At 37.7% G+C, this 11996-nt stretch overlaps 1 pseudogene; it reads left to right on the top strand.

Moving 5' to 3' along the window:
* The first annotated feature begins 11060 nt into the window (after positions 1-11060).
* Positions 11061-11784, top strand: LOC112925666 (small ribosomal subunit protein uS12-like; annotated as a pseudogene).
* The last annotated feature ends 212 nt before the right edge of the window (positions 11785-11996 follow it).

Genomic DNA, 11996 nt, shown 5'->3' with positions numbered 1-11996 from the left:
AAAGAAACAAGTTTTCCTATTTTAAAAGGTTTTATTTATTTTAGAGAGAAGGAGAGAGAGAGAGAGAGAGCATGAGTGGCGGGAGGGGCAGAGGGAGAGGGAGAGAGCAGACCTCATGCTGAGCAGGATCCCAACACAGAGCTTGATCCTATAATCCTGAGATCATGACCTAAGCTGAGACCAAAAGTCAGACGCTCAACCAACTGAATCACTCAGGCGCTCCCATTTCCTTTTATTTATAAAAAGCATTTAATTATATAGCTTGTACAAAATTATCTCAACTCTGTTTTCAATCACATAATTAAAAAATATTCTTTAAGCTTTATTTTCTAACCAATGACTAACAAATATAAACTTCTTTCTTTCTTTCTCTTTTATTTCCTCAACAAATAATTACTGTACACATAGTAAATGTAAGGCACTGACAACCCAAATCATTTCTCTCACAGGCCTTTTCTTCAGAGTTCCAAGCCCTATTATCCAACTACAGCATAATACGTGTTTACATGTATGATCGAGGCATGGATACTTTATCAAGCTAATTCTAATTATACAATCCTCAAACTCTGAAAGCTTACCATCTAAATACAAATCAACGTGGTATTAGCATGGGGAGAGCATAGGGTTTGGAAATAAGCAAACATGAGTTAAAATTCCTGTTCTGCCACTCATTTAAGGCATGTAAACTTGGAAAGTTTACTTAGTATCTCCAAGATCTAACTTCCTGATCTGTACAAAGGAATTGTTGTCCAGGTTTCAAAGGAAAGCATGTGGAATGTAATGCACCCAACCATTCTGTCTGAAAATTTAACACATTAATTTTTCCCACTCCATCTCTTCTCTTTTTTAGCAGAAATAACTCTGCCATGAACTCAATAACATGACTATATCATAGGGAACTTTTAGAAATGTGACAACAAAAAGAAAATTAAACAATGTTTATGTCATGAATATGATATAATATCATTTCCATATAATGGAACAAGTTGGCTGATAAAGTTCAATCATTGTGCTTTTCCTAACTCATTTGGACCTTTTAGATTGACATGATGAATACATATGGTTTGGGAGGTTCTAGTATTCCTTGAGTCTCAAAATGCTCATATATTGTAGAAATATCATGCATAATGATGAATCTGCAGGAAGGAGACAAGAGTCAGGAATGCTGTCTGGGCCTCAGTTCTTAAGTGATATCCAATGAAAGGACAAAGCACTTCCAAGCATTCGGAAATATGGAAATCAATGAGATCCCCATTTTTGGCAAGCACTCTGAGTTCTCAGAAGAGAGGGAAGAAACTATTTTATGTGCAAGGGATTAATTTGACAAGAATTCTATATAAGTAAATTAAGCCTTTAGAGAGTAGTCACCTGATATATGTCTTCTATTAGTTATTTTTCTTCCTTAATTATCTTTTAGGGATGCCTAGGTGGCTCAGCAGTTGAGTGTCTGCCTTCAGCTCAGAGCATGATCCCGGAGTCCCAGGATCAAGTCCCACATTGGGCTCTCTGTGGAAAGCCTGCCTCTCCCTCAGTCTGTGTCTCTGCCTCTCTCTGTGTGTCTCTCATGAATAAATAAATAAAATTTTTTTAAAAAAATAATAATTATCTTTTAAAGGTCTTATTTATTTAAGTGATCTCTACACCTATGTGGGGCTCAAACTCAAAACTCCAAGATCAAGAGTCACATGATCTACAGACTGGGCCAGCCAGGTGCCCCTAATTTTATCTTTTAAATGCCCAAGATACCTGATAGAATTCAGAGGCCACCAAAAACACCATGAAGACTGCCCATTAGGGAAGATAACTTCTTTATATGGCCAATTCATTTAATTATGCCAGCAAGCCTCTGATACAGATAATGTTTTGAAAGAGGAATTGTTCTGAGACAGCAGTGTTCTATAAATATGCACACACAAACGTATATGTGCTGTTTGTATCTCTGCTCCTGCCTACAATTTTCTGCATGCATTTCTGCAGGTTCATTGCTGCCCTCTTGTTGGGAATTCTCTTTTATCTCTAAATGTGGGTCTTCATCAAATAATTTAACTCACTTTTATGTGAATATAATAAAATCATATCTGAACTGGGTTCCCTGACATTTCTGGATATGCTGACATCAACATCTTTGCTAACAGGGAAATGAATATACTGAATGTTAATGAATGTTATTTTGACTGTCTGGAACAACTGTATATCCCATTCTAGAGATGTAATCATGACAATAAGGTACCCAATATCCAATAGTCAGAATCTTTTCTCTCTAATAAAATATAGTATGTTATTTTCTTATTCTAAGATTTCTTTCCTTCTCTTCTCCATTACTTCTGCTGTGTAACAAATTGAATTGTAGCAGTAGTGTATACAGTCTTTTTCATTGGATTTGATAGTAAGGATCTATTGGTGATTATAGAATACTGTAGCACCCCCTGGATGTTGATCAAATTCTTCCTTCCAAAATGAAAGAAGTCAGTCCAGGATATGAAATAATCAGAGGGAAAGAGGCCATTTCATTCCTTTCTTTATGTTTCAAAACCATGGGACCATTCTTAACACTCTTAAAAAAAATAGAGTATCCTATGCAGACATTTGGCTCTAAAACTCATTAACTATGTAGTAGCATCTGTAAGCAACTCCATGTCTTTTAGAATTTTGAAATATAATGTGTGTCTTTTTTCTGAGAGGTCCCCATATAAAAGATATCCTTTCATGAGGTGGGCCAGGGTGTCACAGTTCATCAGCTCTTGAGAGCTTTCACAAATATATACATAGTCTTTTCCGTATTCTACCAAACCAAATGTAGGCAGTGTTTGGTTACCTACTGCTCCATAACAAATCACCCCAAACATAAAGGCTCAAAACATCAACAGTTTATTATTATTGTTTGTCATGATTCTATGGTTTGGCTAGGTATTTTTTGTCTCAAATGATCTCAGCTGGAGTGCTGGGATGGTCAAAAATGTAAAAATAGCCTCAGTTGTACATACTAAAGGTTGATGCATGCTACTGACTGGGAGCTCAGTTGGAGCTGGCAGCAAGGAGACTCAATTCTCCATGTGGGCCTTTCCATATCACTGCCTGTGCTGCTCACAGCATGTCAACTGAGCTCCAAAAGAGGAGAATTCCAAGAGGTCAAGGTTAAAACTGAAGACTTCCTAGCACACAGCCTTAGAAACTCTGCAACATTACTTCTGCTGCATTTTATTGGCCAAAAATAAATACAAGGACTCTGGATAGATTCAATGAAAGGGAAAATAGACATCTTTTTGATGGGTTAGAGGCAAGGTCACATTCCTGAGGAGCATGTGGAATGACAGACATTCTTGCCACCATCTTAGGAAACATGGCACAGACACCAGTTTGAAGAACCATCTCTCCCACACCTCTACAATGTCCGTTGCCCCATAATCTAATTCAAGCTGCTGCTAAAGATCCCTCTTCTTCTCATCCTCAGCCAGAGAAAGTCGTACTTTCTTCTTTCCTAGACATCTGTATTCTGTTGAGGAGTCCTCAGGCCTCAGCCATCTCTGCCTGTGAATCAAGTACTGCTTAACACAACGATAGAATGTTCGAATTCAATTGTCCTTCACTCAGGTTTTTACTCCTAATTTGATACTCATTTAAGTGAGGGGGATGTTGTTTGATCACTATTCTATTTAGTTTATATCACAGTCATCTCTGTAATTGAAGGAAGCCATATGAGGTTAGATAGTAACATTCCAGAAGCCTTAACACATGCCAGACACTTTCTTTAGATTGACTCATTTTCTCTTTGGAAAAATTTATTTAAGAAAGGCAGTGATAGGGAATCCCCAGGTGGTTCAGTGGTTTAGCCCCTGCCTTTGGCCCAGGGCGTGATCCGGGAGTCCCAGGATCGAGTCCCATGTCGGGCTCCCTGCGTGGAGCCTGCTTCTTCCTCTGTCTGTGTCTCTGCCTCTCTCTCTCTCTTTCATGAATAAATAAATAAAATCTTAAAAAAAGAAAGGCAGTGATAATTTACACTTTTTTAAGATTTTATTTATTAATGAGAGAGGCAGAGACTTAGGCAGAGGGAGAAGCAGGCTCCCTGTGGGGAGCCGGATGTAGGACTTGATCCCAGGACCCCAGGATCACGACCTGAGCCAAAGGCAGACACTCGATCACGGAGCCACCCAGGTGCCCTGATAATTTACATTTTTAAGATGATTAACCTTAGGCTTATAGAAGGTAAACAACTTTTCTAAGGATGAGCACATAATAAATGGCAATTGGATGACTCTCATTCTCTCCATATGCCTTTCTGTTAGATGTGTTTCCAGGGTTCAGGGAAGTGTTGTTTTAAATGTGTTAACTATGTTTCCCAAGATAAAAGAAGAGGGGGGAAAGGAGAAGGAAACAGAGAGGAAGCGAAAAAAGGAGGAAAAATATGACATCAACAGAGGATGTGCAATTATGCCCTTTAGCTTAAAAAGCTAGAATAGAGGAACATCATACTGGTAACTTTTTGTCTTGTTTTGTTTTTAGTTTTTACTTTTTTTCATTTAAATTCAATTTGCCAACATATAACACCCAGTGCTCATCCCATCAAGTGCCCTCCTCATTACCCGTCACCCAGTTACCCCATCCCCCCACCAACCTCCCCTTCTGCAACCCTTTATTCATTTCCCAAAGCTAGGAGTCTCTCATGGTTTGTCTCCTCTCTTAATTTTTCCCATTCCATTCCCTTCCTTTCCCTTATAAACTCTTTCACTATTTCTTATATTCCACTGTGGTAACTTTTTAAATATCCATTAATAATAGTGAAAATTCTGGAGGCTCAGAAAAGCTACTTATCCCAGATCACCAAATATGTAAGTATGAAACAAGAGATACAAAACTAAGGCTGACGCTGAAAACCCTGCTCCTAAGACTAAGTCCTACATTTCCTTTTGTAAACTCAATTTTGTAGACTTCTAATCTGCTTAGCTGACTTTCAGTCTTATATAATTAGAAGAGTGGTTTATACAATTAGCATTCAAGCACTGTTTTTGGTCCAAATTTATTTATCTTGAACTTTGTACATAAGCAAAATATTGACACATTCTATATGGCAAAAATCATCATGAATACATTTAAAATATAGACAGATTCACCTCATGTATGTCTGTATTATTTAAATTTTGTTATTTCTGTTACATGTCTGAAAATGACTAGGATTCTAGGAATGTTTCATTTATTGAATAAACTTCCAGACGGTCTTCATATAGGGTTAGAGCAATGATCCTGCCCTCACCCCTTATTACCCTCTTTTGTCTGAGATAATTAAATTTCATTTCTGGCTCTGATTAAGAACTGAAATTTTGCTATGTTTTATAAAATGCCTCCAATAAGTAAATGTAATTTTTACAAAGGGGGGAAAATATGACAGATATGAGTTTTCAAGACATAGTAAAGCACACAGGTACACAAGAAGTGTTATTTTGTGTACTTTTCTACATTGTAACTGAATCTAATACCTATTTGAGTCCCCAGTCTGTTATAAATAGGAAGCATACTGTCTCCAATTCAGCAAAAATTCAGTTCTTGTTTTTCTTTGTTAATGTATGATAAACCCAAATAATTGATGTCTCCATTTCTCATCATATTACATCTAAATTCTCAGAGCTCATGTAGTGTCTTGATCGTTACTGTCCTTGGTAACATCCCCTAAGATATTTGAATTCCCATGTATACCTATATGCTTAATGTTGCCATGCTGCAACCTTTCATCTTGACCATGAGGCCATAAGTACTCTTGCTCAGCTAAGTTCCATGCCCTGCTGGGAACACAGAAACACCACTGGACTGTGTGATACATCTCTGAGAGATATGGTAAACTCAGTGATCTACTTTGGGCCTTCTCTGACTCCCATATGAAAGGAAGCCATTTCTATTATACAATACCCACATTATGGTGACACCTAGAATTCCTGTGAGGTTATAGTTTCTCAGGTATCCAAACAGGGCAAGGGAAATGTCACAAGTTAAAAGATGTATGTGAGGGGGCAGGAAATATATCAGCTAATACTTCATCTTGCCACATTTACTTTTTCCCTTACAAAGAAAATATATTTCTTTAGTTATCATCCCTCAAAAAGGGTAAGAATAAGGTTGCTATACAATATTTGTCTACAATAGTAATTCCCATACGCAAACCAACAAGTGGATGTTATCTTCCTCAGGTGGATAAGGATGGATACTGGATATATTTTCCCCCTCCACCTCCATTTAAGGGTGTTTATTTGTTCTTCCATGCCTAACTGCTGCCAAACAAATTATTCTTACTTACCAATACTCATTCATGATTCAGGGAAGTAATGGAAGTCCCCCAACTCTGGGACTTAAATTCCAACCTTAATTGATTTATGTCACACTGAATTGATTAAAAAAAAAAAAAAAACCCTAAGATGACTGAGTTTACCTTCAGCTGGCAAGACTAGGTTTTTTTGCAATAGGTAGAGTGGGGCTCAAAATGCATAGTAAAATTATTTATATAAAAACAGAGATTTCTTGAGGCACCTGGGTGGCTCAGTCTGTTAAGTGTCTGCCTTCAGCTCAGGTCAGGACCAGGTCCTGGGATGAAGCCCCACATCTGGCTTCCTGCTCAGTGAGGAGTCCACTTCCCCTCCCCCTGCTCATGCTCTCTCTTCCTCACCGTCACTTTCTCTGTCTCTCAAATAAATAAATAAAATCTTTTAAAAACCAAAATAAAATAAAAACAGATTTCTTTACCAGCTGAGTTTTATATCCTGGAAATTTGTACCCATTAAAAATCAATAAAAGTTAAGTAAGTCAATCAGAGAAGGACAAACAGGGGGTGCCTGGGTGGCTCAGCGGTTTGGTGCCTGCCTTTGGCCCAGAGCATGATCCTGGAGTCCCAGGATCAAGTCCCACATCAAGCTCCCTGCAGGGAGCCTGCTTCTCCCTCTGCCTGTGTCTCTGCCTCTCTCTCTGTGTCTCTCATGAATAAATAAATAAAATCTTTAAAAAAAAAAAAAGAGAAGGACAAACATATGGTCTCATTCATTTGGGGAATATAAAAAATAGTGAAAGGGAATAAAGGGGAAAGGAGAAAAAATGAGTGGGAAATATCAGAAAAGGAGACAGAACATGAAAGACTCCTAACTCTGCGAAATGAAGTAGGGGTGGTGGAAGGGGAGGTGGGCAGGGAGTGGGGGTGACTGGGTGACGGGCACTGAGATGGGCACTTGACAGGATGAGCACTGGGTGTTATTCTATATGTTGGCAAATTGAACACCAATAAAAAATAAATTTATAAAAAAATAAAATAAAATAAAATGGGCTTACAATAGTAAAAAAATAAAGTTATAATGAAAAAATCAATAAACGTTATTTCTAAAGAGATGATGAAATAGTTTGTATAGTATGACCTCAAATACTTTGAAAAATGGATATGCATAGAAAAAAGTTAGACAAAAAAAAAAAAGAAAAAAGTTAGACAAAAACACATTCAGTTTTACTTGCTGGTGACTCTCAAAAATCTATACTTCATACAATAATTCATTAACACAAGAAATTTTTATTGGGTATTATTATGTGTCAGGCATAGGAAGTCCAATTCTATCACTTCATTCCATGACTTATTTCTCCTAAATTCCAAACTCATACAGAAAACTCCCTAACACACATTCCCATTTGAAGAAGATAAACATTGCTAACCAACTTAATGTCTATGATGCCACATGGACTGTGCTAAACAAGTTTAGATCAACTTTGGCCCTGTATCCTAAATGCTCACTATAAAGGAAAAGCTATATTGCAGTGTGGAGAGACTTTAGGCCCTTAAGTCAGACACAAATGTTTTTAAACACCTCCTCTGCTTTTTACTGACTGTGTAAACTTGGAAAATGTAATTAACTTATCTGAGCTTCACAAGCACATATTTAGTGAAAAGGTGGATAAATTAAAGAGATCCTGGTGTCTACTGTACTACTTTTTGAGCATAGAGCAAAAGTGGCTAAAATGCCTAACAGCGTTTCTGGCCCATACTAGGCACTCAGCAGAAGTTTACTTCCTATCCCATCCCCTCCATTCTATGGTAGAGATGGCATTGCCATAAGTGCAATTGAACAATTATGTGTTAAAAAGCATTTGGAATGGCTACTATAGAAAGAAAAACAACAAACATTTACATTAGGTAGGAAACATAGCACATTATTTGTTATATTTGACTGAACCACATGAAATTGCTGATGTTCAGTCATTTTTGACCTACAAAAAATGATTTAATATCTTTCAATCTAACAGAATGATTTTTGTGTTGAGTTCAAAGAGAGGAACAATATTCGCTCTTTTTCCTTTAACTTTTCCACCTCTTCTCTTTCTGTATTTAAAGGTAGACATTGGGAAAGTCCATAGTATGGGTGTCTCTACTATCCTTTTAGCCCCAAAAAGAACACATGGGAGCACAAAGCTACAGTGATAAACCTGCTGTGCAGAATGCTAGAGGGTCAAAAGAGCTGTCTGGATTCCAGGACTGGAAGTATCCTGATGATAGGACCTTCAGTGAGTCACTTCTCTTTTAGCCTGGACTGATTACCAAGATGAAATTGGGAAGCCTACCCAAACATCCTGGAGTGCTGTGGAAATCCATAAGACCCAAGCCGGGCAAACACTCTGGGTTTTTAGCTGGGAAGACCTGTTAAGGCCAAGGAATTATTTTAACAGAAATTAATTTGCAAGAATAGCAGAACATTACATATTAGGCACTCAAATGGCAATTATTTATGAAATGTCAACAAACATTTATAGAACACAAATTAGACTCAGATGGAAAAGGATCCTGCTCTCTACAGAACTAAGAAAACTCATGTGAACTGTACCTGCTAGTGTGCTATAAGCTTTCCATATGCCATCTTCTTTAATACTTAAAGTAAGCCTATGAGACAACATTTATTATTTCAATTCTTCGGAATATCATTCTTAGATTTCATTAATCGAATCTTACAGCATGTAAGTGGCAGAGCCTAGAATTCACATCTGATCTTTCTATTTCCCCAGTCTGTGCTCTTTCCTCTCCAAGATATTGGCATGGAGTTAATTCAAGTTCCTAGAGTGTCCAACCCTAGCCTTTTAGCCCAATGACAAGCGTGGCATGTCTATTATCAACACCACCAAGAAATTAAAAACATTGAGTACTTGTAGGTGTATGACACAGCAGGTGGAGGGAACAATGTAAGCAAAGACATGGAATTCAAGAGAAGATTTGGCCTGTTTGAGACCTGGAACTTGGCTGCTGGGGCTAGATACTGCAGAAAGGTCTTTGGACTAAGAAGTTCCTCTCAGTCAAAAGCACAGTTATATATCTCAGACAACAGTTAAGCACAACTGCAAAGCTAAATAGGTTGTAAAAATTATTGGAGGCTTAATGTTCTTCACTATCTGTTCCACAATCATAAATTAGTTCAAATTTTAAAAGCAAATTTTAACAGAAATAGAGCTAAGTATGGGTCAGATATCTCATTGGGTCTTCATAAATCTGCCTAGAAGAACAGATGGGCAAAATTTGGAGGAAATAGATTTCTCTTCATTGCTATCCTCTAGCTCAAATTGCAGATTGAATGTTCTCATTAGAATTGTGGATCATTTCCTCCTTGTTCCTCTTCAAGCACCCCTTGATTAATAATGGGCTGAGTGATAAAAGTCCCACCAGTGGTAGGGCATGGGGAGTGGCTATCCAGAACAAGTTTTGCTGTTTATTTCTATGTGTGTACATGTGTGTGTATACTTTTACACGGAGCAATGCTGTATTTTCCTCTTTCTTTGTTGTTGCCATTCTTGCTAAGTTTCTCTCTTGTTCTCGAATTGAGATCTTTGTCAAAGCATTTAAGGTAAAAATCAAATAATACAGCAAATTGTATTTGGCCTGACTTCCTTGGGAGTTCTGTATAATATGTCCTTGATGTCAATCTTGCTGACTGAGGAGTGGACCCCCAAAATATTGATAGATATTATGATGATAAGCTAGGACATCTGTCATATGACACATAACATTCTAGAGATATAAATCTAGGAATAAAAGGAAAAACTTTAAAAAAAAAAAAAAAGGAAAGCTTTAAGGTCAAGATAATGGAGTTTCCAGGCAGCCAATATTTGAATTCTGACTCTCTATTTAAGAAGAATTGAGTGTTTATTTTTTTTTTTTTGTTTTTCCTTATCCAGAGTATCCCCCATCATTCATTCATTCATTAATTTATGTATCCAGTCTTACATTATTCCCAACGCTGGTACTACCTGGCATTCAGTCCTTTTCACTGGAGGGTCTGCTTACATTTTGTTGATGAAAATAAGCTGCTACAACATCCCTTGTATACTGGTATCATTTTTCCTTAACAAATTTGAGGAAAGAGTTCAATATTTAAAATGGTCACTGGGAGAAAGAAGCCTTTTCATTTCCTCGTTTCTTTTCCAAACTCATTCTTACAAACAAACAACTCCTCTGAACTATCCTGGCAATCAGAGACATCATTTGCAAACATTAAGCTCCAAACCCACCACCTGTCCCTGCTATGACTCATAACATAAACACAGACCCTCTGTGTAGCCCGTTTCCTAGAACTTTAAAATATATCTCACAGCTGGTGTCTCCCCTTCTGAGAGGCCCCCGTGTATGAGAGGCCCTTTCATGGAGTGAGCCAGAAAGCTCAAGGTCCATCAAAGCCTTGCATAAATTTTCAATCTCAAGAGCCTTCACAAGCTTATGTTTTTCTCTAAATGTATTACTATAATCTGAAGCACTATCTCTCCCAGACCCCCTACAAAATACTAAGGGACATCCCCATCATTCACTTCAAGCTTCTGCCACAAAGATCCTGCCCCTTCTCACCCTCATCAAGAGGAGTTTTGCTTCTCTGTCTCCTAGATATTTGTATTCCGTTAGAGTCATCAGGCCTCAGTCATCCATATTTGTGAATTAGATGCTGCTTGCCATGACAGAATGACCACATCCAATGCTTCTCATCCAGATTTTATACTATGTATTTTTGTTTGCTTACTTTTAAAATATTCTTTAGAGCTCCTTTGCTCAGGCCTGTGGCTCTGGCAGGATGGGCAAATGTCCCAGTATTCCTACTGCCAGGAAGCTCCATAGCTACTGATGAGATCAGAAGTGGCATGATAAATAATACTAGAAAGCCCATTTGAGCACAATCTTGAAGGCCAACCCTTTTGAAGGCGCTGTCCGGGCAAAGGGAATTGTCTTGGAAAAAGTAAGGGTTGAAGCCAAAGAGCCAAATTCTGCCATCAGGAAGTGTGTCAGGGTCCACATGACCAAGAATGGCGAAAAAAAAAAAAAATCACAGCCTTTGTACCTAGTGATGGTTGTTCGAATTTTATTGAGGAAAAGGATGAGGTTCTGGTTGCTAGATTTGGTAACAAAGGTCTTGCTGTTGGTGGCATTCCTCGAGTACATTTAAGGTTATCAAAGCATCAGAGGACAATCAGTATATGGTTTCATTCATACGGGGAATATAAAAAATAGCGAAAGGGATTATAGGGGAAAGGAGAGAAAATGAGTGGGAAAAATCAGAGAGAATGACAAAACATGAGAGACTCCTAACTGTCGAAACCAACAAGGAGTAGTAGAAGGGGAGGTGGGTGGGGGGATGCGGTGACTGGGTGAGGCACTTGATGGGATGAGCACTGGGTGTTATACTATATGTTGGCAAATCAAACTCCAATAAAAAAGTACATTAAAAACGTAGACAATGTCTCTCACTTGGCCTTATACAAAGGCAAGAAGGAAAGACCAAGATCATAAGTTTTGGTGGTGAAAACATTACAAAAAATAAATTTTCATATGCCAAAAAATAATAAATAAATAAATAAATAAATAAATAAATAAATAAATATTCTTTTGAAAGAAATAAGGGTTATATGAATCTCTCAAACCTATTGCCCTAGGAAGACTGTAATTCATTGACAATGAAGATACTAGTCCCCAACTTTGTGTAAACAATTCAAGAAAAATAGAGGATGGACAA

Source organism: Vulpes vulpes, chromosome X, assembly GCF_048418805.1.
Source record: "Vulpes vulpes isolate BD-2025 chromosome X, VulVul3, whole genome shotgun sequence".
Taxonomy (NCBI): domain Eukaryota; kingdom Metazoa; phylum Chordata; class Mammalia; order Carnivora; family Canidae; genus Vulpes; species Vulpes vulpes.
The sequence above is the reverse complement of the archived record's forward strand: the minus strand, read 5'-3'. Positions and strand labels throughout refer to the sequence as shown.